Consider the following 22,647-nt stretch of genomic DNA (forward strand, 5'->3'; position numbering starts at 1 on the left):
CAGCATGCTTAGGCAAATGAGGAGCGAGACCCACCAATCCCTCGCCACTTCGCTGAAAGCTCCTCCTCTGCATAAAGAGAACACTTTTACAAGGGAGCAGAGTGGCGCAGCGGAAGCGTGCTGGGCCCATAACCCAGAGGTCGATGGATCAAAAGCATCCTCTGCTATAATATTTCTTGTTTTTTCTTCTGAGAACCAATCTGTCATTTCCACGCTACCAGCAAGGAAAAGCGCAGGCTTGTGCTAGCTATGTGAGAAAAGACTTCTCAACTATCTGTCTCTGCTGAAATACAAGAGAGTGATCGTCAAAGGATCAACCCCATACTTTGAAAGTAAAGATACCCAATTATAAGCATAAATGACTGGTGGGACCGTCACACGTTTTTCTGGGCCTGCTTTGAATGTCATTCTTGCCTTTTCGTTCTGCTCTTATCATTCTCCTGGGCATTTCATGGAAGGCACTCTCTTTCTCTTCGCTGCTTTGCTTCCAATGCTGCCTAAATATGTTCATTTCCACTATTTGTACTACTGCTTTCCATTTCTTCTCTTCTGCACAGATTTGGCCTTGGTTTCAATCCCCAGTTCCTTACCCTCTACAAGAAACTTTCTACTGCTTTTCATGTTGGTATCTAAACCAAATGCACCATTGAAACTGGTGCAAGATAGTCATTGAACTCGGGGTTGTAATCTTTAGAACCGAGAGCAACCACATCATAGGGCGTTGGTGGTATAGTGGTGAGCATAGCTGCTTCCCAAGCAGTTGACCCGGGTTCGATTCCCGGCCAATGCAGTGCAAATTTTTATATGTTCTCCAAGCAGGATTTGTTTTAATGCAACATGTCACAAAACGGAAATATCATGAACAGATTAATCAGACGTTAAATTAAAAAAAAAATGAAATACTTAGGCAGGCATCTCGATCGCCCCATCTGCTACATTCATTGTCCTATTAGATGCTATTTTCCAAAAAGCAGAGTCACCACTCACATGTGCTGGTAATAAATATGTTGCGGGCGGTAGACAATGAAAGGGCTGAACCCCGACCAGACATTCTAACTCTAGCATCTCTATATTAAAAAGCATTTCTAGGCAATATCTAGCATGTGAATAAAAGTAGGCAAGATCCACCGATGAATCTGGCAAAAGTCCCCAACGATTTTGTGCACACTTGTTCTCTCACCTGAATGCAGCGCCACCTTGTAGCCATCGGATGTAACTGCAGCTCACAAAATGTTATATCAGAGAGCAAGTTGAGAGGACTCCAAGAGGCAGATGTCCATGGAAAGAGCCTCTCACGACAGCAGGAAGGTTGGATATTTCAAGATGGCAACATTTCCTGTCCAATGTCCTCACGTCCCGAACGCTCCCAAACGCTCAAAAGCCTCACACCGGGCAAGCCCTCACCGAGTAGATCTCTGGCTCCCAGTTAAAATCAAATCCTGAGCATGCTAGCGCTAGGATCAAAGAGAGAGGAGAGGGTTAGAGAGCTGCTATCTTGGTAAAGGCCTGAAACTGCTAGTTCCCAAGAGGGTCTGCACTTTCAGTTATGACTGACTGTGAGACGAGAAGATGAAGATTTTCTGCACCCAGCATACATTGCAGCATGCTTAGGCAAATGAGGAGCGAGACCCACCAATCCCTCGCCACTTCACTGAAAGCTCCTCCTCTGCATAAAGAGAACACTTTTACAAGGGAGCAGAGTGGCGCAGCGGAAGCATGCTGGGCCCATAACCCAGAGGTCGATGGATCGAAAGCATCCTCTGCTATAATATTTCTTGTTTTTTCTTCTGAGAACCAATCTGTCATTTCCACGCTACCAGCAAGGAAAAGCGCAGGCTTGTGCTAGCTATGTGAGAAAAGACTTCTCAACTATCTGTCTCTGCTGAAATACAAGAGAGTGATCGCCAAAGGATCAACCCCATACTTTGAAAGTAAAGATACCCAATTATAAGCATAAATGACTGGTGGGACCGTCACACGTTTTTCTGGGCATGCTTTGAATGTCATTCTTGCCTTTTCGTTCTGCTCTTATCATTCTCCTGGGCATTTCATGGAAGGCACTCTCTTTCTCTTCGCTGCTTTGCTTCCAATGCTGCCTAAATATGTTCATTTCCACTATTTGTACTACTGCTTTCCATTTCTTCTCTTCTGCACAGATTTGGCCTTGGTTTCAATCCCCAGTTTCTTACCCTCTACAAAAAACTTTCTACTGCTTTTCATGTTGGTATCTAAACCAAATGCACCATTGAAACTGGTGCAAGATAGTCATTGAACTCGGGGTTGTAATCTTTAGAACCGAGAGCAACCACATCATAGGGCGTTGGTTGTATAGTGGTGAGCATAGCTGCTGCCCAAGCAGTTGACCCGGGTTCGATTCCCAGCCAATGCAGTGCAAATTTTTATATGTTCTCCAAGCAGGATTTGTTTTAATGCAACATGTCACAAAACGGAAATATCATGAACAGATTAAGCAGACGTTAAATTAAAAAAAAAATGAAATACTTAGGCAGGCATCTCGATCGCCCCATCTGCTACATTCATTGTCCTATTAGATGCTATTTTCCAAAAAGCAGAGTCACCACTCACATGTGCTGGTAATAAATATGTTGCGGGCGGTAGACAATGAAAGGGCTGAACCCCGACCAGACATTCTAACTCTAGCATCTCTATATTAAAAAGCATTTCTAGGCAATATCTAGCATGTGAATAAAAGTAGGCAAGATCCACCGATGAATCTGGCAAAAGTCCCCAACGATTTTGTGCACACTTGTTCTCTCACCTGAATGCAGCGCCACCTTGTAGCCATCGGATGTAACTGCAGCTCACAAAATGTTATATCAGAGAGCAAGTTGAGAGGACTCCAAGAGGCAGATGTCCATGGAAAGAGCCTCTCACGACAGCAGGAAGGTTGGATATTTCAAGATGGCAACATTTCCTGTCCAATGTCTTCACGTCTCGAACGCTCCCAAACGCTCAAAAGCCTCACACCAGGCAAGCCCTCACCGGGTAGATCTCTGGCTCCCAGTTAAAATCAAATCCTGAGCATGCTAGCGCTAGGATCAAAGAGAGAGGAGAGGGTTAGAGAGCTGCTATCTTGGTAAAGGCCTGAAACTGCTAGTTCCCAAGAGGGTCTGCACTTTCAGTTATGACTGACTGTGAGACGAGAAGATGAAGATTTTCTGCACCCAGCATACATTGCAGCATGCTTAGGCAAATGAGGAGCGAGACCCACCAATCCCTCGCCACTTCGCTGAAAGCTCCTCCTCTGCATAAAGAGAACACTTTTACAAGGGAGCAGAGTGGCGCAGCGGAAGCGTGCTGGGCCCATAACCCAGAGGTCGATGGATCGAAACCATCCTCTGCTATAATATTTCTTGTTTTTTCTTCTGAGAACCAATCTGTCATTTCCACGCTACCAGCAAGGAAAAGCGCAGGCTTGTGCTAGCTATGTGAGAAAAGACTTCTCAACTATCTGTCTCTGCTGAAATACAAGAGAGTGATCGTCAAAGGATCAACCCCATACTTTGAAAGTAAAGATACCCAATTATAAGCATAAATGACTGGTGGGACCGTCACACGTTTTTCTGGGCATGCTTTGAATGTCATTCTTGCCTTTTCGTTCTGCTCTTATCATTCTCCTGGGCATTTCATGGAAGGTACTCTCTTTCTCTTCGCTGCTTTGCTTCCAATGCTGCCTAAATATGTTAATTTCCACTATTTGTACTACTGCTTTCCATTTCTTCTCTTCTGCACAGATTTGGCCTTGGTTTCAATCCCCAGTTTCTTACCCTCTACAAGAAACTTTCTACTGCTTTTCATGTTGGTATCTAAACCAAATGCACCATTGAAACTGGTGCAAGATAGTCATTGAACTCGGGGTTGTAATCTTTAGAACCGAGAGCAACCACATCATAGGGCGTTGGTGGTATAGTGGTGAGCATAGCTGCTTCCCAAGCAGTTGACCCGGGTTCAATTCCCGGCCAATGCAGTGCAAATTTTTATATGTTCTCCAAGCAGGATTTGTTTTAATGCAACATGTCACAAAACGGAAATATCATGAACAGATTAATCAGACGTTAAATTAAAAAAAAAATGAAATACTTAGGCAGGCATCTCGATCGCCCCATCTGCTACATTCATTGTCCTATTAGATGCTATTTTCCAAAAAGCAGAGTCACCACTCACATGTGCTGGTAATAAATATGTTGCGGGCGGTAGACAATGAAAGGGCTGAACCCCGACCAGACATTCTAACTCTAGCATCTCTATATTAAAAAGCATTTCTAGGCAATATCTAGCATGTGAATAAAAGTAGGCAAGATCCACCGATGAATCTGGCAAAAGTCCCCAACGATTTTGTGCACACTTGTTCTCTCACCTGAATGCAGCGCCACCTTGTAGCCATCGGATGTAACTGCAGCTCACAAAATGTTATATCAGAGAGCAAGTTGAGAGGACTCCAAGAGGCAGATGTCCATGGAAAGAGCCTCTCACGACAGCAGGAAGGTTGGATATTTCAAGATGGCAACATTTCCTGTCCAATGTCCTCACGTCCCGAACGCTCCCAAACGATCAAAAGCCTCACACCGGGCAAGCCCTCACCGGGTAGATCTCTGGCTCCCAGTTAAAATCAAATCCTGAGCATGCTAGCGCTAGGATCAAAGAGAGAGGAGAGGGTTAGAGAGCTGCTATCTTGGTAAAGGCCTGAAACTGCTAGTTCCCAAGAGGGTCTGCACTTTCAGTTATGACTGACTGTGAGACGAGAAGATGAAGATTTTCTGCACCCAGCATACATTGCAGCATGCTTAGGCAAATGAGGAGCGAGACCCACCAATCCCTCGCCACTTCACTGAAAGCTCCTCCTCTGCATAAAGAGAACACTTTTACAAGGGAGCAGAGTGGCGCAGCGGAAGCATGCTGGGCCCATAACCCAGAGGTCGATGGATCGAAAGCATCCTCTGCTATAATATTTCTTGTTTTTTCTTCTGAGAACCAATCTGTCATTTCCACGCTACCAGCAAGGAAAAGCGCAGGCTTGTGCTAGCTATGTGAGAAAAGACTTCTCAACTATCTGTCTCTGCTGAAATACAAGAGAGTGATCGCCAAAGGATCAACCCCATACTTTGAAAGTAAAGATACCCAATTATAAGCATAAATGACTGGTGGGACCGTCACACGTTTTTCTGGGCATGCTTTGAATGTCATTCTTGCCTTTTCGTTCTGCTCTTATCATTCTCCTGGGCATTTCATGGAAGGCACTCTCTTTCTCTTCGCTGCTTTGCTTCCAATGCTGCCTAAATATGTTCATTTCCACTATTTGTACTACTGCTTTCCATTTCTTCTCTTCTGCACAGATTTGGCCTTGGTTTCAATCCCCAGTTTCTTACCCTCTACAAAAAACTTTCTACTGCTTTTCATGTTGGTATCTGAACCAAATGCACCATTGAAACTGGTGCAAGATAGTCATTGAACTCGGGGTTGTAATCTTTAGAACCGAGAGCAACCACATCATAGGGCGTTGGTGGTATAGTGGTGAGCATAGCTGCTGTCCAAGCAGTTGACCCGGGTTCGATTCCCAGCCAATGCAGTGCAAATTTTTATATGTTCTCCAAGCAGGATTTGTTTTAATGCAACATGTCACAAAACGGAAATATCATGAACAGATTAAGCAGACGTTAAATTAAAAAAAAAATGAAATACTTAGGCAGGCATCTCGATCGCCCCATCTGCTACATTCATTGTCCTATTAGATGCTATTTTCCAAAAAGCAGAGTCACCACTCACATGTGCTGGTAATAAATATGTTGCGGGCGGTAGACAATGAAAGGGCTGAACCCCGACCAGACATTCTAACTCTAGCATCTCTATATTAAAAAGCATTTCTAGGCAATATCTAGCATGTGAATAAAAGTAGGCAAGATCCACCGATGAATCTGGCAAAAGTCCCCAACGATTTTGTGCACACTTGTTCTCTCACCTGAATGCAGCGCCACCTTGTAGCCATCGGATGTAACTGCAGCTCACAAAATGTTATATCAGAGAGCAAGTTGAGAGGACTCCAAGAGGCAGATGTCCATGGAAAGAGCCTCTCACGACAGCAGGAAGGTTGGATATTTCAAGATGGCAACATTTCCTGTCCAATGTCCTCACGTCTCGAACGCTCCCAAACGCTCAAAAGCCTCACACCGGGCAAGCCCTCACCGGGTAGATCTCTGGCTCCCAGTTAAAATCAAATCCTGAGCATGCTAGCGCTAGGATCAAAGAGAGAGGAGAGGGTTAGAGAGCTGCTATCTTGGTAAAGGCCTGAAACTGCTAGTTCCCAAGAGGGTCTGCACTTTCAGTTATGACTGACTGTGAGACGAGAAGATGAAGATTTTCTGCACCCAGCATACATTGCAGCATGCTTAGGCAAATGAGGAGCGAGACCCACCAATCCCTCGCCACTTCGCTGAAAGCTCCTCCTCTGCATAAAGAGAACACTTTTACAAGGGAGCAGAGTGGCGCAGCGGAAGCGTGCTGGGCCCATAACCCAGAGGTCGATGGATCGAAACCATCCTCTGCTATAATATTTCTTGTTTTTTCTTCTGAGAACCAATCTGTAATTTCCACGCTACCAGCAAGGAAAAGCGCAGGCTTGTGCTAGCTATGTGAGAAAAGACTTCTCAACTATCTGTCTCTGCTGAAATACAAGCGAGTGATCGCCAAAGGATCAACCCCATACTTTGAAAGTAAAGATACCCAATTATAAGCATAAATGACTGGTGGGACCGTCACACATTTTTCTGGGCCTGCTTTGAATGTCATTCTTGCCTTTTCGTTCTGCTCTTATCATTCTCCTGGGCATTTCATGGAAGGCACTCTCTTTCTCTTCGCTGCTTTGCTTCCAATGCTGCCTAAATATGTTCATTTCCACTATTTGTACTACTGCTTTCCATTTCTTCTCTTCTGCACAGATTTGGCCTTGGTTCCAATCCCCAGTTCCTTACCCTCTACAAGAAACTTTCTACTGCTTTTCATGTTGGTATCTAAACCAAATGCACCATTGAAACTGGTGCAAGATAGTCATTGAACTCGGGGTTGTAATCTTTAGAACCGAGAGCAACCACATCATAGGGCGTTGGTGGTATAGTGGTGAGCATAGCTGCTTCCCAAGCAGTTGACCCGGGTTCGATTCCCGGCCAGTGCAGTGCAAATTTTTATATGTTCTCCAAGCAGGATTTGTTTTAATGCAACATGTCACAAAACGGAAATATCATGAACAGATTAATCAGACGTTAAATTAAAAAAAAAATGAAATACTTAGGCAGGCATCTCGATCGCCCCATCTGCTAAATTCATTGTCCTATTAGATGCTATTTTCCAAAAAGCAGAGTCACCACTCACATGTGCTGGTAATAAATATGTTGCGGGCGGTAGACAATGAAAGGGCTGAACCCCGACCAGACATTCTAACTCTAGCATCTCTATATTAAAAAGCATTTCTAGGCAATATCTAGCATGTGAATAAAAGTAGGCAAGATCCACCGATGAATCTGGCAAAAGTCCCCAACGATTTTGTGCACACTTGTTCTCTCACCTGAATGCAGCGCCACCTTGTAGCCATCGGATGTAACTGCAGCTCACAAAATGTTATATCAGAGAGCAAGTTGAGAGGACTCCAAGAGGCAGATGTCCATGGAAAGAGCCTCTCACGACAGCAGGAAGGTTGGATATTTCAAGATGGCAACATTTCCTGTCCAGCGTCCTCTCACGTCCCGAACGCTCCCAAACGCTCAAAAGCCTCACACCGGGCAAGCCCTCACCGGGTAGATCTCTGGCTCCCAGTTAAAATCAAATCCTGAGCATGCTAGCGCTAGGATCAAAGAGAGAGGAGAGGGTTAGAGAGCTGCTATCTTGGTAAAGGCCTGAAACTGCTAGTTCCCAAGAGGGTCTGCACTTTCAGTTATGACTGACTGTGAGACGAGAAGATGAAGATTTTCTGCACCCAGCATACATTGCAGCATGCTTAGGCAAATGAGGAGCGAGACCCACCAATCCCTCGCCACTTCGCTGAAAGCTCCTCCTCTGCATAAAGAGAACACTTTTACAAGGGAGCAGAGTGGCGCAGCGGAAGCGTGCTGGGCCCATAACCCAGAGGTCAATGGATCGAAACCATCCTCTGCTATAATATTTCTTGTTTTTTCTTCTGAGAACCAATCTGTCATTTCCACGCTACCAGCAAGGAAAAGCGCAGGCTTGTGCTAGCTATGTGAGAAAAGACTTCTCAACTATCTGTCTCTGCTGAAATACAAGAGAGTGATCGCCAAAGGATCAACCCCATACTTTGAAAGTAAAGATACCCAATTATAAGCATAAATGACTGGTGGGACCGTCACACGTTTTTCTGGGCATGCTTTGAATGTCATTCTTGCCTTTTCGTTCTGCTCTTATCATTCTCCTGGGCATTTCATGGAAGGCACTCTCTTTCTCTTCGCTGCTTTGCTTCCAATGCTGCCTAAATATGTTCATTTCCACTATTTGTACTACTGCTTTCCATTTCTTCTCTTCTGCACAGATTTGGCCTTGGTTTCAATCCCCAGTTCCTTACCCTCTACAAGAAACTTTCTACTGCTTTTCATGTTGGTATCTAAACCAAATGCACCATTGAAACTGGTGCAAGATAGTCATTGAACTCGGGGTTGTAATCTTTAGAACCGAGAGCAACCACATCATTGGGTGTTGGTGGTATAGTGGTGAGCATTGCTGCTTCCCAAGCAGTTGACCCGGGTTCAATTCCCGGCCAATGCAGTGCAAATTTTTATGTTCTCCAAGCAGGATTTGTTTTAATGCAACATGTCACAAAACGGAAATATCATGAACAGATTAATCAGACGTTAAATTAAAAAAAAAATGAAATACTTAGGCAGGCATCTCGATCGCCCCATCTGCTACATTCATTGTCCTATTAGATGCTATTTTCCAAAAAGCAGAGTCACCACTCACATGTGCTGGTAATAAATATGTTGCGGGCGGTAGACAATGAAAGGGCTGAACCCCGACCAGACATTCTAACTCTAGCATCTCTATATTAAAAAGCATTTCTAGGCAATATCTAGCATGTGAATAAAAGTAGGCAAGATCCACCGATGAATCTGGCAAAAGTCCCCAACGATTTTGTGCACACTTGTTCTCTCACCTGAATGCAGCGCCACCTTGTAGCCATCGGATATAACTGCAGCTCACAAAATGTTATATCAGAGAGCAAGTTGAGAGGACTCCAAGAGGCAGATGTCCATGGAAAGAGCCTCTCACGACAGCAGGAAGGTTGGATATTTCAAGATGGCAACATTTCCTGTCCAATGTCCTCACGTCCCGAACGCTCCCAAACGCTCAAAAGCCTCACACCAGTCAAGCCCTCACCGGGTAGATCTCTGGCTCCCAGTTAAAATAAAATCCTGAGCATGCTAGCGCTAGGATCAAAGAGAGAGGAGAGGGTTAGAGAGCTGCTATCTTGGTAAAGGCCTGAAACTGCTAGTTCCCAAGAGGGTCTGCACTTTCAGTTATGACTGACTGTGAGACGAGAAGATGAAGATTTTCTGCACCCAGCATACATTGCAGCATGCTTAGGCAAATGAGGAGCGAGACCCACCAATCCCTCGCCACTTCGCTGAAAGCTCCTCCTCTGCATAAAGAGAACACTTTTACAAGGGAGCAGAGTGGCGCAGCGGAAGCGTGCTGGGCCCATAACCCAGAGGTCGATGGATCGAAAGCATCCTCTGCTATAATATTTCTTGTTTTTTCTTCTGAGAACCAATCTGTCATTTCCACGCTACCAGCAAGGAAAAGCGCAGGCTTGTGCTAGCTATGTGAGAAAAGACTTCTCAACTATCTGTCTCTGCTGAAATACAAGAGAGTGATCGCCAAAGGATCAACCCCATACTTTGAAAGTAAAGATACCCAATTATAAGCATAAATGACTGGTGGGACCGTCACACGTTTTTCTGGGCATGCTTTGAATGTCATTCTTGCCTTTTCGTTCTGCTCTTATCATTCTCCTGGGCATTTCATGGAAGGTACTCTCTTTCTCTTCGCTGCTTTGCTTCCAATGCTGCCTAAATATGTTAATTTCCACTATTTGTACTACTGCTTTCCATTTCTTCTCTTCTGCACAGATTTGGCCTTGGTTTCAATCCCCAGTTTCTTACCCTCTACAAGAAACTTTCTACTGCTTTTCATGTTGGTATCTAAACCAAATGCACCATTGAAACTGGTGCAAGATAGTCATTGAACTCGGGGTTGTAATCTTTAGAACCGAGAGCACCCACATCATAGGGCGTTGGTGGTATAGTGGTGAGCATAGCTGCTGCCCAAGCAGTTGACCCGGGTTCGATTCCCGGCCAATGCAGTGTAAATTTTTATATGTTCTCCAAGCAGGATTTGTTTTAATGCAACATGTCACAAAACGGAAATATCATGAACAGATTAATCAGACGTTAAAATAAAAAAAAAATGAAATACTTAGGCAGGCATCTCGATCGCCCCATCTGCTAAATTCATTGTCCTATTAGATGCTATTTTCCAAAAAGCAGAGTCACCACTCACATGTGCTGGTAATAAATATGTTGCGGGCGGTAGACAATGAAAGGGCTGAACCCCGACCAGACATTCTAACTCTAGCATCTCTATATTAAAAAGCATTTCTAGGCAATATCTAGCATGTGAATAAAAGTAGGCAAGATCCACCGATGAATCTGGCAAAAGTCCCCAACGATTTTGTGCACACTTGTTCTCTCACCTGAATGCAGCGCCACCTTGTAGCCATCGGATGTAACTGCAGCTCACAAAATGTTATATCAGAGAGCAAGTTGAGAGGACTCCAAGAGGCAGATGTCCCTGGAAAGAGCCTCTCACGACAGCAGGAAGGTTGGATATTTCAAGATGGCAACATTTCCTGTCCAATGTCCTCACGTCCCGAACGCTCCCAAACGCTCAAAAGCCTCGCCCTCACCGGGTAGATCTCTGGCTCCCAGTTAAAATCAAATCCTGAGCATGCTAGCGCTAGGATCAAAGAGAGAGGAGAGGGTTAGAGAGCTGCTATCTTGGTAAAGGCCTGAAACTGCTAGTTCCCAAGAGGGTCTGCACTTTCAGTTATGACTGACTGTGAGACGAGAAGATGAAGATTTTCTGCACCCAGCATACATTGCAGCATGCTTAGGCAAATGAGGAGCGAGACCCACCAATCCCTCGCCACTTCGCTGAAAGCTCCTCCTCTGCATAAAGAGAACACTTTTACAAGGGAGCAGAGTGGCGCAGCGGAAGCGTGCTGGGCCCATAACCCAGAGGTCGAAGGATCGAAACCATCCTCTGCTATAATAGTTCTTGTTTTTTCTTCTGAGAACCAATCTGTCATTTCCACGCTACCAGCAAGGAAAAGCGCAGGCTTGTGCTAGCTATGTGAGAAAAGACTTCTCAACTATCTGTCTCTGCTGAAATACAAGAGAGTGATCGCCAAAGGATCAACCCCATACTTTGAAAGTAAAGATACCCAATTATAAGCATAAATGACTGGTGGGACCGTCACACGTTTTTCTGGGCATGCTTTGAATGTCATTCTTGCCTTTTCGTTCTGCTCTTATCATTCTCCTGGGCATTTCATGGAAGGCACTCTCTTTCTCTTCGCTGCTTTGCTTCCAATGCTGCCTAAATATGTTCATTTCCACTATTTGTACTACTGCTTTCCATTTCTTCTCTTCTGCACAGATTTGGCCTTGGTTTCAATCCCCAGTTCCTTACCCTCTACAAGAAACTTTCTACTGCTTTTCATGTTGGTATCTAAACCAAATGCACCATTGAAACTGGTGCAAGATAGTCATTGAACTCGGGGTTGTAATCTTTAGAACCGAGAGCAACCACATCATAGGGCGTTGGTGGTATAGTGGTGAGCATAGCTGCTTCCCAAGCAGTGGACCCGGGTTCGATTCCCAGCCAATGCAGTGCAAATTTTTATATGTTCTCCAAGCAGGATTTGTTTTAATGCAACATGTCACAAAACGGAAATATCATGAACAGATTAATCAGACGTTAAATTAAAAAAAAAATGAAATACTTAGGCAGGCATCTCGATCGCCCCATCTGCTACATTCATTGTCCTATTAGATGCTATTTTCCAAAAAGCAGAGTCACCACTCACATGTGCTGGTAATAAATATGTTGCGGGCGGTAGACAATGAAAGGGCTGAACCCCGACCAGACATTCTAACTCTAGCATCTCTATATTAAAAAGCATTTCTAGGCAATATCTAGCATGTGAATAAAAGTAGGCAAGATCCACCGATGAATCTGGCAAAAGTCCCCAACAATTTTGTGCACACTTGTTCTCTCACCTGAATGCAGCGCCACCTTGTAGCCATCGGATGTAACTGCAGCTCACAAAATGTTATATCAGAGAGCAAGTTGAGAGGACTCCAAGAGGCAGATGTCCATGGAAAGAGCCTCTCACGACAGCAGGAAGGTTGGATATTTCAAGATGGCAACATTTCCTGTCCAATGTCCTCACATCCCGAACGCTCCCAAACGCTCAAAAGCCTCACACCGGGCAAGCCCTCACCGGGTAGATCTCTGGCTCCCAGTTAAAATCAAATCCTGAGCATGCTAGCGCTAGGATCAAAGAGAGAGGAGTGGGTTAGAGAGCTGCTATCTTGGTAAAGGCCTGAAACTGCTAGTTCCCAAGAGGGTCTGCACTTTCAGTTATGACTGACTGTGAGACGAGAAGATGAAGATTTTCTGCACCCAGCATACATTGCAGCATGCTTAGGCAAATGAGGAGCGAGACCCACCAATCCCTCGCCACTTCGCTGAAAGCTCCTCCTCTGCATAAAGAGAACACTTTTACAAGGGAGCAGAGTGGCGCAGCGGAAGCGTGCTGGGCCCATAACCCAGAGGTCGATGGATCGAAAGCATCTTCTGCTATAATATTTCTTGTTTTTTCTTCTGAGAACCAATCTGTCATTTCCACGCTACCAGCAAGGAAAAGCTCAGGCTTGTGCTAGCTATGTGAGAAAAGACTTCTCAACTATCTGTCTCTGCTGAAATACAAGAGAGTGATCGCCAAAGGATCAACCCCATACTTTGAAAGTAAAGATACCCAATTATAAGCATAAATGACTGGTGGGACCGTCACACGTTTTTCTGGGCATGCTTTGAATGTCATTCTTGCCTTTTCGTTCTGCTCTTATCATTCTCCTGGGCATTTCATGGAAGGCACTCTCTTTCTCTTCGCTGCTTTGCTTCCAATGCTGCCTAAATATGTTCATTTCCACTATTTGTACTACTGCTTTCCATTTCTTCTCTTCTGCACAGATTTGGCCTTGGTTTCAATCCCCAGTTTCATACCCTCTACAAGAAACTTTCTACTGCTTTTCATGTTGGTATCTAAACCAAATGCACCATTGAAACTGGTGCAAGATAGTCATTGAACTCGGGGTTGTAATCTTTAGAACCGAGAGCAACCACATCATAGGGCGTTGGTGGTATAGTGGTGAGCATAGCTGCTGCCCAAGCAGTTGACCCGGGTTCGATTCCCGGCCAATGCAGTGCAAATTTTTATATGTTCTCCAAGCAGGATTTGTTTTAATGCAACATGTCACAAAACGGAAATATCATGAACAGATTAAGCAGACATTAAATAAAAAAAAAAATGAAATACTTAGGCAGGCATCTCGATCGCCCCATCTGCTACATTCATTGTCCTATTAGATGCTATTTTCCAAAAAGCAGAGTCACCACTCACATGTGCTGGTAATAAATATGTTGCGGGCGGTAGACAATGAAAGGGCTGAACCCCGACCAGACATTCTAACTCTAGCATCTCTATATTAAAAAGCATTTCTAGGCAATATCTAGCATGTGAATAAAAGTAGGCAAGATCCACCGATGAATCTGGCAAAAGTCCCCAACGATTTTGTGCACACTTGTTCTCTCACCTGAATGCAGCGCCACCTTGTAGCCATCGGATGTAACTGCAGCTCACAAAATGTTATATCAGAGAGCAAGTTGAGAGGACTCCAAGAGGCAGATGTCCATGGAAAGAGCCTCTCACGACAGCAGGAAGGTTGGATATTTCAAGATGGCAACATTTCCTGTCCAACGTCCTCACGTCCCGAACGCTCCCAAACGCTCAAAAGCCTCGCCCTCACCGGGTAGATCTCTGGCTCCCAGTTAAAATCAAATCCTGAGCATGCTAGCGCTAGGATCAAAGAGAGAGGAGAGGGTTAGAGAGCTGCTATCTTGGTAAAGGCCTGAAACTGCTAGTTCCCAAGAGGGTCTGCACTTTCAGTTATGACTGACTGTGAGACGAGAAGATGAAGATTTTCTGCACCCAGCATACATTGCAGCATGCTTAGGCAAATGAGGAGCGAGACCCACCAATCCCTCGCCACTTCGCTGAAAGCTCCTCCTCTGCATAAAGAGAACACTTTTACAAGGGAGCAGAGTGGCGCAGCGGAAGCGTGCTGGGCCCATAACCCAGAGGTCGATGGATCGAAACCATCCTCTGCTATAATATTTCTTGTTTTTTCTTCTGAGAACCAATCTGTCATTTCCACGCTACCAGCAAGGAAAAGCGCAGGCTTGTGCTAGCTATGTGAGAAAAGACTTCTCAACTATCTGTCTCTGCTGAAATACAAGAGAGTGATCGCCAAAGGATCAACCCCATACTTTGAAAGTAAAGATACCCAATTATAAGCATAAATGACTGGTGGGACCGTCACACGTTTTTCTGGGCATGCTTTGAATGTCATTCTTGCCTTTTCGTTCTGCTCTTATCATTCTCCTGGGCATTTCATGGAAGGCACTCTCTTTCTCTTCGCTGCTTTGCTTCCAATGCTGCCTAAATATGTTCATTTCCACTATTTGTACTACTGCTTTCCATTTCTTCTCTTCTGCACAGATTTGGCCTTGGTTTCAATCCCCAGTTCCTTACCCTCTACAAGAAACTTTCTACTGCTTTTCATGTTGGTATCTAAACCAAATGCACCATTGAAACTGGTGCAAGATAGTCATTGAACTCGGGGTTGTAATCTTTAGAACCGAGAGCAACCACATCATAGGGCGTTGGTGGTATAGTGGTGAGCATAGCTGCTTCCCAAGCAGTTGACCCGGGTTCGATTCCCGGCCAATGCAGTGCAAATTTTTATATGTTCTCCAAGCAGGATTTGTTTTAATGCAACATGTCACAAAACGGAAATATCATGAACAGATTAATCAGACGTTAAATTAAAAAAAAAATGAAATACTTAGGCAGGCATCTCGATCGCCCCATCTGCTACATTCATTGTCCTATTAGATGCTATTTTCCAAAAAGCAGAGTCACCACTCACATGTGCTGGTAATAAATATGTTGCGGGCGGTAGACAATGAAAGGGCTGAACCCCGACCAGACATTCTAACTCTAGCATCTCTATATTAAAAAGCATTTCTAGGCAATATCTAGCATGTGAATAAAAGTAGGCAAGATCCACCGATGAATCTGGCAAAAGTCCCCAACGATTTTGTGCACACTTGTTCTCTCACCTGAATGCAGCGCCACCTTGTAGCCATCGGATGTAACTGCAGCTCACAAAATGTTATATCAGAGAGCAAGTTGAGAGGACTCCAAGAGGCAGATGTCCATGGAAAGAGCCTCTCACGACAGCAGGAAGGTTGGATATTTCAAGATGGCAACATTTCCTGTCCAACGTCCTCAACGCTCCCAAACGCTCAAAAGCCTCACACCGGGCAAGCCCTCACCGGGTAGATCTCTGGCTCCCAGTTAAAATCAAATCCTGAGCATGCTAGCGCTAGGATCAAAGAGAGAGGAGAGGGTTAGAGAGCTGCTATCTTGGTAAAGGCCTGAAACTGCTAGTTCCCAAGAGGGTCTGCACTTTCAGTTATGACTGACTGTGAGACGAGAAGATGAAGATTTTCTGCACCCAGCATACATTGCAGCATGCTTAGGCAAATGAGGAGCGAGACCCACCAATCCCTCGCCACTTCGCTGAAAGCTCCTCCTCTGCATAAAGAGAACACTTTTACAAGGGAGCAGAGTGGCGCAGCGGAAGCGTGCTGCGCCCATAACCCAGAGGTCGATGGATCGAAACCATCCTCTGCTATAATATTTCTTGTTTTTTCTTCTGAGAACCAATCTGTCATTTCCACGCTACCAGCAAGGAAAAGCGCAGGCTTTTGCTAGCTATGTGAGAAAAGACTTCTCAACTATCTGTCTCTGCTGAAATACAAGCGAGTGATCGCCAAAGGATCAACCCCATACTTTGAAAGTAAAGATACCCAATTATAAGCATAAATGACTGGTGGGACCGTCACACGTTTTTCTGGGCCTGCTTTGAATGTCATTCTTGCCTTTTCGTTCTGCTCTTATCATTCTCCTGGGCATTTCATGGAAGGCACTCTCTTTCTCTTCGCTGCTTTGCTTCCAATGCTGCCTAAATATGTTCATTTCCACTATTTGTACTACTGCTTTCCATTTCTTCTCTTCTGCACAGATTTGGCCTTGGTTCCAATCCCCAGTTCCTTACCCTCTACAAGAAACTTTCTACTGCTTTTCATGTTGGTATCTAAACCAAATGCACCATTGAAACTGGTGCAAGATAGTCATTGAACTCGGGGTTGTAATCTTTAGAACCGAGAGCAACCACATCATAGGGCGTTGGTGGTATAGTGGTGAGCATAGCTGCTTCCCAAGCAGTTGACCCGGGTTCGATTCCCGGCCAATGCAGTGCAAATTTTTATATGTTCTCCAAGCAGGATTTGTTTTAATGCAACATGTCACAAAACGGAAATATCATGAACAGATTAATCAGACGTTAAATTAAAAAAAAAATGAAATACTTAGGCAGGCATCTCGATCGCCCCATCTGCTAAATTCATTGTCCTATTAGATGCTATTTTCCAAAAAGCAGAGTCACCACTCACATGTGCTGGTAATAAATATGTTGCGGGCGGTAGACAATGAAAGGGCTGAACCCCGACCAGACATTCTAACTCTAGCATCTCTATATTAAAAAGCATTTCTAGGCAATATCTAGCATGTGAATAAAAGTAGGCAAGATCCACCGATGAATCTGGCAAAAGTCCCCAACGATTTTGTGCACACTTGTTCTCTCACCTGAATGCAGCGCCACCTTGTAGCCATCGGATGTAACTGCAGCTCACAAAATGTTATATCAGAGAGCAAGTTGAGAGGACTCCAAGAGGCAGATGTCCATGGAAAGAGCCTCTCACGACAGCAGGAAGGTTGGATATTTCAAGATGGCAACATTTCCTGTCCAGCGTCCTCTCACGTCCCGAACGCTCCCAAACGCTCAAAAGCCTCACACCGGGCAAGCCCTCACCGGGTAGATCTCTGGCTCCCAGTTAAAATCAAATCCTGAGCATGCTAGCGCTAGGATCAAAGAGAGAGGAGAGGGTTAGAGAGCTGCTATCTTGGTAAAGGCCTGAAACTGCTAGTTCCCAAGAGGGTCTGCACTTTCAGTTATGACTGACTGTGAGACGAGAAGATGAAGATTTTCTGCACCCAGCATACATTGCAGCATGCTTAGGCAAATGAGGAGCGAGACCCACCAATCCCTCGCCACTTCGCTGAAAGCTCCTCCTCTGCATAAAGAGAACACTTTTACAAGGGAGCAGAGTGGCGCAGCTGAAGCGTGCTGCGCCCATAACCCAGAGGTCGATGGATCGAAAGCATCCTCTGCTATAATATTTCTTGTTTTTTCTTCTGAGAACCAATCTGTCATTTCCACGCTACCAGCAAGGAAAAGCGCAGGCTTGTGCTAGCTATGTGAGAAAAGACTTCTCAACTATCTGTCTCTGCTGAAATACAAGCGAGTGATCGCCAAAGGATCAACCCCATACTTTGAAAGTAAAGATACCCAATTATAAGCATAAATGACTGGTGGGACCGTCACACGTTTTTCTGGGCCTCCTTTGAATGTCATTCTTGCCTTTTCGTTCTGCTCTTATCATTCTCCTGGGCATTTCATGGAAGGCACTCTCTTTCTCTTCGCTGCTTTGCTTCCAATGCTGCCTAAATATGTTCATTTCCACTATTTGTACTACTGCTTTCCATTTCTTCTCTTCTGCACAGATTTGGCCTTGGTTCCAATCCCCAGTTCATTACCCTCTACAAGAAACTTTCTACTGCTTTTCATGTTGGTATCTAAACCAAATGCACCATTGAAACTGGTGCAAGATAGTCATTGAACTCGGGGTTGTAATCTTTAGAACCGAGAGCAACCACATCATAGGGCATTGGTGGTATAGTGGTGAGCATAGCTGCTTCCCAAGCAGTTGACCCGGGTTCGATTCCCAGCCAATACAGTGCAAATTTGTATATGTTCTCCAAGCAGGATTTGTTTTAATGCAACATGTCACAAAACGGAAATATCATGAACAGATTAATCAGACGTTAAATTAAAAAAAAAATGAAATACTTAGGCAGGCATCTCGATCGCCCCATCTGCTAAATTCATTGTCCTATTAGATGCTATTTTCCAAAAAGCAGAGTCACCACTCACATGTGCTGGTAATAAATATGTTGCGGGCGGTAGACAATGAAAGGGCTGAACCCCGACCAGACATTCTAACTCTAGCATCTCTATATTAAAAAGCATTTCTAGGCAATATCTAGCATGTGAATAAAAGTAGGCAAGATCCACCGATGAATCTGGCAAAAGTCCCCAACGATTTTGTGCACACTTGTTCTCTCACCTGAATGCAGCGCCACCTTGTAGCCATCGGATGTAACTGCAGCTCACAAAATGTTATATCAGAGAGCAAGTTGAGAGGACTCCAAGAGGCAGATGTCCATGGAAAGAGCCTCTCACGACAGCAGGAAGGTTGGATATTTCAAGATGGCAACATTTCCTGTCCAGCGTCCTCTCACGTCCCGAACGCTCCCAAACGCTCAAAAGCCTCGCCCTCACCGGGTAGATCTCTGGCTCCCAGTTAAAATCAAATCCTGAGCATGCTAGCGCTAGGATCAAAGAGAGAGGAGAGGGTTAGAGAGCTGCTATCTTGGTAAAGGCCTGAAACTGCTAGTTCCCAAGAGGGTCTGCACTTTCAGTTATGACTGACTGTGAGACGAGAAGATGAAGATTTTCTGCACCCAGCATACATTGCAGCATGCTTAGGCAAATGAGGAGCGAGACCCACCAATCCCTCGCCACTTCGCTGAAAGCTCCTCCTCTGCATAAAGAGAACACTTTTACAAGGGAGCAGAGTGGCGCAGCGGAAGCGTGCTGGGCCCATAACCCAGAGGTCGATGGATCAAAACCATCCTCTGCTATAATATTTCTTGTTTTTTCTTCTGAGAACCAATCTGTCATTTCCACGCTACCAGCAAGGAAAAGCGCAGGCTTGTGCTAGCTATGTGAGAAAAGACTTCTCAACTATCTGTCTCTGCTGAAATACAAGAGAGTGATCGCCAAAGGATCAACCCCATACTTTGAAAGTAAAGATACCCAATTATAAGCATAAATGACTGGTGGGACCGTCACACGTTTTTCTGGGCATGCTTTGAATGTCATTCTTGCCTTTTCGTTCTGCTCTTATCATTCTCCTGGGCATTTCATGGAAGGCACTCTCTTTCTCTTCGCTGCTTTGCTTCCAATGCTGCCTAAATATGTTCATTTCCACTATTTGTACTACTGCTTTCCATTTCTTCTCTTCTGCACAGATTTGGCCTTGGTTTCAATCCCCAGTTCCTTACCCTCTACAAGAAACTTTCTACTGCTTTTCATGTTGGTATCTAAACCAAATGCACCATTGAAACTGGTGCAAGATAGTCATTGAACTCGGGGTTGTAATCTTTAGAACCGAGAGCAACCACATCATAGGGCGTTGGTGGTATAGTGGTGAGCATAGCTGCTTCCCAAGCAGTTGACCTGGGTTCGATTCCCGGCCAATGCAGTGCAAATTTTTATATGTTCTCCAAGCAGGATTTGTTTTAATGCAACATGTCACAAAACGGAAATATCATGAACAGATTAATCAGACGTTAAATTAAAAAAAAAATGAAATACTTAGGCAGGCATCTCGATCGCCCCATCTGCTACATTCATTGTCCTATTAGATGCTATTTTCCAAAAAGCAGAGTCACCACTCACATGTGCTGGTAATAAATATGTTGCGGGCGGTAGACAATGAAAGGGCTGAACCCCGACCAGACATTCTAACTCTAGCATCTCTATATTAAAAAGCATTTCTAGGCAATATCTAGCATGTGAATAAAAGTAGGCAAGATCCACCGATGAATCTGGCAAAAGTCCCCAACGATTTTGTGCACACTTGTTCTCTCACCTGAATGCAGCGCCACCTTGTAGCCATCGGATGTAACTGCAGCTCACAAAATGTTATATCAGAGAGCAAGTTGAGAGGACTCCAAGAGGCAGATGTCCATGGAAAGAGCCTCTCACGACAGCAGGAAGGTTGGATATTTCAAGATGGCAACATTTCCTGTCCAACGTCCTCAACGCTCCCAAACGCTCAAAAGCCTCACACCGGGCAAGCCCTCACCGGGTAGATCTCTGGCTCCCAGTTAAAATCAAATCCTGAGCATGCTAGCGCTAGGATCAAAGAGAGAGGAGAGGGTTAGAGAGCTGCTATCTTGGTAAAGGCCTGAAACTGCTAGTTCCCAAGAGGGTCTGCACTTTCAGTTATGACTGACTGTGAGACGAGAAGATGAAGATTTTCTGCACCCAGCATACATTGCAGCATGCTTAGGCAAATGAGGAGCGAGACCCACCAATGCCTCGCCACTTCGCTGAAAGCTCCTCCTCTGCATAAAGAAAACACTTTTACAAGGGAGCAGAGTGGCGCAGCGGAAGCGTGCTGCGCCCATAACCCAGAGGTCGATGGATCGAAACCATCCTCTGCTATAATATTTCTTGTTTTTTCTTCTGAGAACCAATCTGTCATTTCCACGCTACCAGCAAGGAAAAGCGCAGGCTTTTGCTAGCTATGTGAGAAAAGACTTCTCAACTATCTGTCTCTGCTGAAATACAAGCGAGTGATCGCCAAAGGATCAACCCCATACTTTGAAAGTAAAGATACCCAATTATAAGCATAAATGACTGGTGGGACCGTCACACGTTTTTCTGGGCCTGCTTTGAATGTCATTCTTGCCTTTTCGTTCTGCTCTTATCATTCTCCTGGGCATTTCATGGAAGGCACTCTCTTTCTCTTCGCTGCTTTGCTTCCAATGCTGCCTAAATATGTTCATTTCCACTATTTGTACTACTGCTTTCCATTTCTTCTCTTCTGCACAGATTTGGCCTTGGTTCCAATCCCCAGTTCCTTACCCTCTACAAGAAACTTTCTACTGCTTTTCATGTTGGTATCTAAACCAAATGCACCATTGAAACTGGTGCAAGATAGTCATTGAACTCGGGGTTGTAATCTTTAGAACCGAGAGCAACCACATCATAGGGTGTTGGTGGTATAGTGGTGAGCATAGCTGCTTCCCAAGCAGTTGACCCGGGTTCGATTCCCGGCCAATGCAGTGCAAATTTTTATATGTTCTCCAAGCAGGATTTGTGTTAATGCAACATGTCACAAAACGGAAATATCATGAACAGATTAATCAGACGTTAAATTAAAAAAAAAATGAAATACTTAGGCAGGCATCTCGATCGCCCCATCTGCTAAATTCATTGTCCTATTAGATGCTATTTTCCAAAAAACAGAGTCACCACTCACATGTGCTGGTAATAAATATGTTGCGGGCGGTAGACAATGAAAGGGCTGAACCCCGACCAGACATTCTAACTCTAGCATCTCTATATTAAAAAGCATTTCTAGGCAATATCTAGCATGTGAATAAAAGTAGGCAAGATCCACCGATGAATCTGGCAAAAGTCCCCAACGATTTTGTGCACACTTGTTCTCTCACCTGAATGCAGCGCCACCTTGTAGCCATCGGATGTAACTGCAGCTCACAAAATGTTATATCAGAGAGCAAGTTGAGAGGACTCCAAGAGGCAGATGTCCATGGAAAGAGCCTCTCACGACAGCAGGAAGGTTGGATATTTCAAGATGGCAACATTTCCTGTCCAGCGTCCTCTCACGTCCCGAACGCTCCCAAACGCTCAAAAGCCTCACACCGGGCAAGCCCTCACCGGGTAGATCTCTGGCTCCCAGTTAAAATCAAATCCTGAGCATGCTAGCGCTAGGATCAAAGAGAGAGGAGAGGGTTAGAGAGCTGCTATCTTGGTAAAGGCCTGAAACTGCTAGTTCCCAAGAGGGTCTGCACTTTCAGTTATGACTGACTGTGAGACGAGAAGATGAAGATTTTCTGCACCCAGCATACATTGCAGCATGCTTAGGCAAATGAGGAGCGAGACCCACCAATCCCTCGCCACTTCGCTGAAAGCTCCTCCTCTGCATAAAGAGAACACTTTTACAAGGGAGCAGAGTGGCGCAGCGGAAGCGTGCTGGGCCCATAACCCAGAGGTCAATGGATCAAAACCATCCTCTGCTATAATATTTCTTGTTTTTTCTTCTGAGAACCAATCTGTCATTTCCACGATACCAGCAAGGAAAAGCGCAGGCTTGTGCTAGCTATGTGAGAAAAGACTTCTCAACTATCTGTCTCTGCTGAAATACAAGCGAGTGATC

At 44.8% G+C, this 22,647-nt stretch overlaps 7 non-coding genes across 7 annotated transcripts; all 7 read left to right on the top strand.

Annotated features, from left to right (window-relative positions):
* The first annotated feature begins 718 nt into the window (after positions 1-718).
* TRNAG-CCC (transfer RNA glycine (anticodon CCC)) lies at positions 719-790 on the top strand. The gene has a single exon. It is a non-coding gene; the product is annotated as a tRNA-Gly (tRNA).
* Positions 791-3,916: 3,126 nt separating this feature from the next.
* TRNAG-CCC (transfer RNA glycine (anticodon CCC)) lies at positions 3,917-3,988 on the top strand. Its single transcript has one exon. It is a non-coding gene; the product is annotated as a tRNA-Gly (tRNA).
* Positions 3,989-7,114: 3,126 nt separating this feature from the next.
* On the top strand, positions 7,115-7,186 carry TRNAG-CCC (transfer RNA glycine (anticodon CCC)). The gene has a single exon. It is a non-coding gene; the product is annotated as a tRNA-Gly (tRNA).
* Positions 7,187-15,087: 7,901 nt separating this feature from the next.
* On the top strand, positions 15,088-15,159 carry TRNAG-CCC (transfer RNA glycine (anticodon CCC)). Its single transcript has one exon. It is a non-coding gene; the product is annotated as a tRNA-Gly (tRNA).
* A 1,519-nt stretch (positions 15,160-16,678) lies between these two features.
* Positions 16,679-16,750, top strand: TRNAG-CCC (transfer RNA glycine (anticodon CCC)). Its single transcript has one exon. It is a non-coding gene; the product is annotated as a tRNA-Gly (tRNA).
* A 3,119-nt stretch (positions 16,751-19,869) lies between these two features.
* On the top strand, positions 19,870-19,941 carry TRNAG-CCC (transfer RNA glycine (anticodon CCC)). The gene has a single exon. It is a non-coding gene; the product is annotated as a tRNA-Gly (tRNA).
* Positions 19,942-21,460: 1,519 nt separating this feature from the next.
* On the top strand, positions 21,461-21,532 carry TRNAG-CCC (transfer RNA glycine (anticodon CCC)). The gene has a single exon. It is a non-coding gene; the product is annotated as a tRNA-Gly (tRNA).
* The last annotated feature ends 1,115 nt before the right edge of the window (positions 21,533-22,647 follow it).

Source organism: Triturus cristatus, chromosome 11 (genome assembly GCF_964204655.1).
Source record: "Triturus cristatus chromosome 11, aTriCri1.1, whole genome shotgun sequence".
NCBI lineage: Eukaryota > Metazoa > Chordata > Amphibia > Caudata > Salamandridae > Triturus > Triturus cristatus.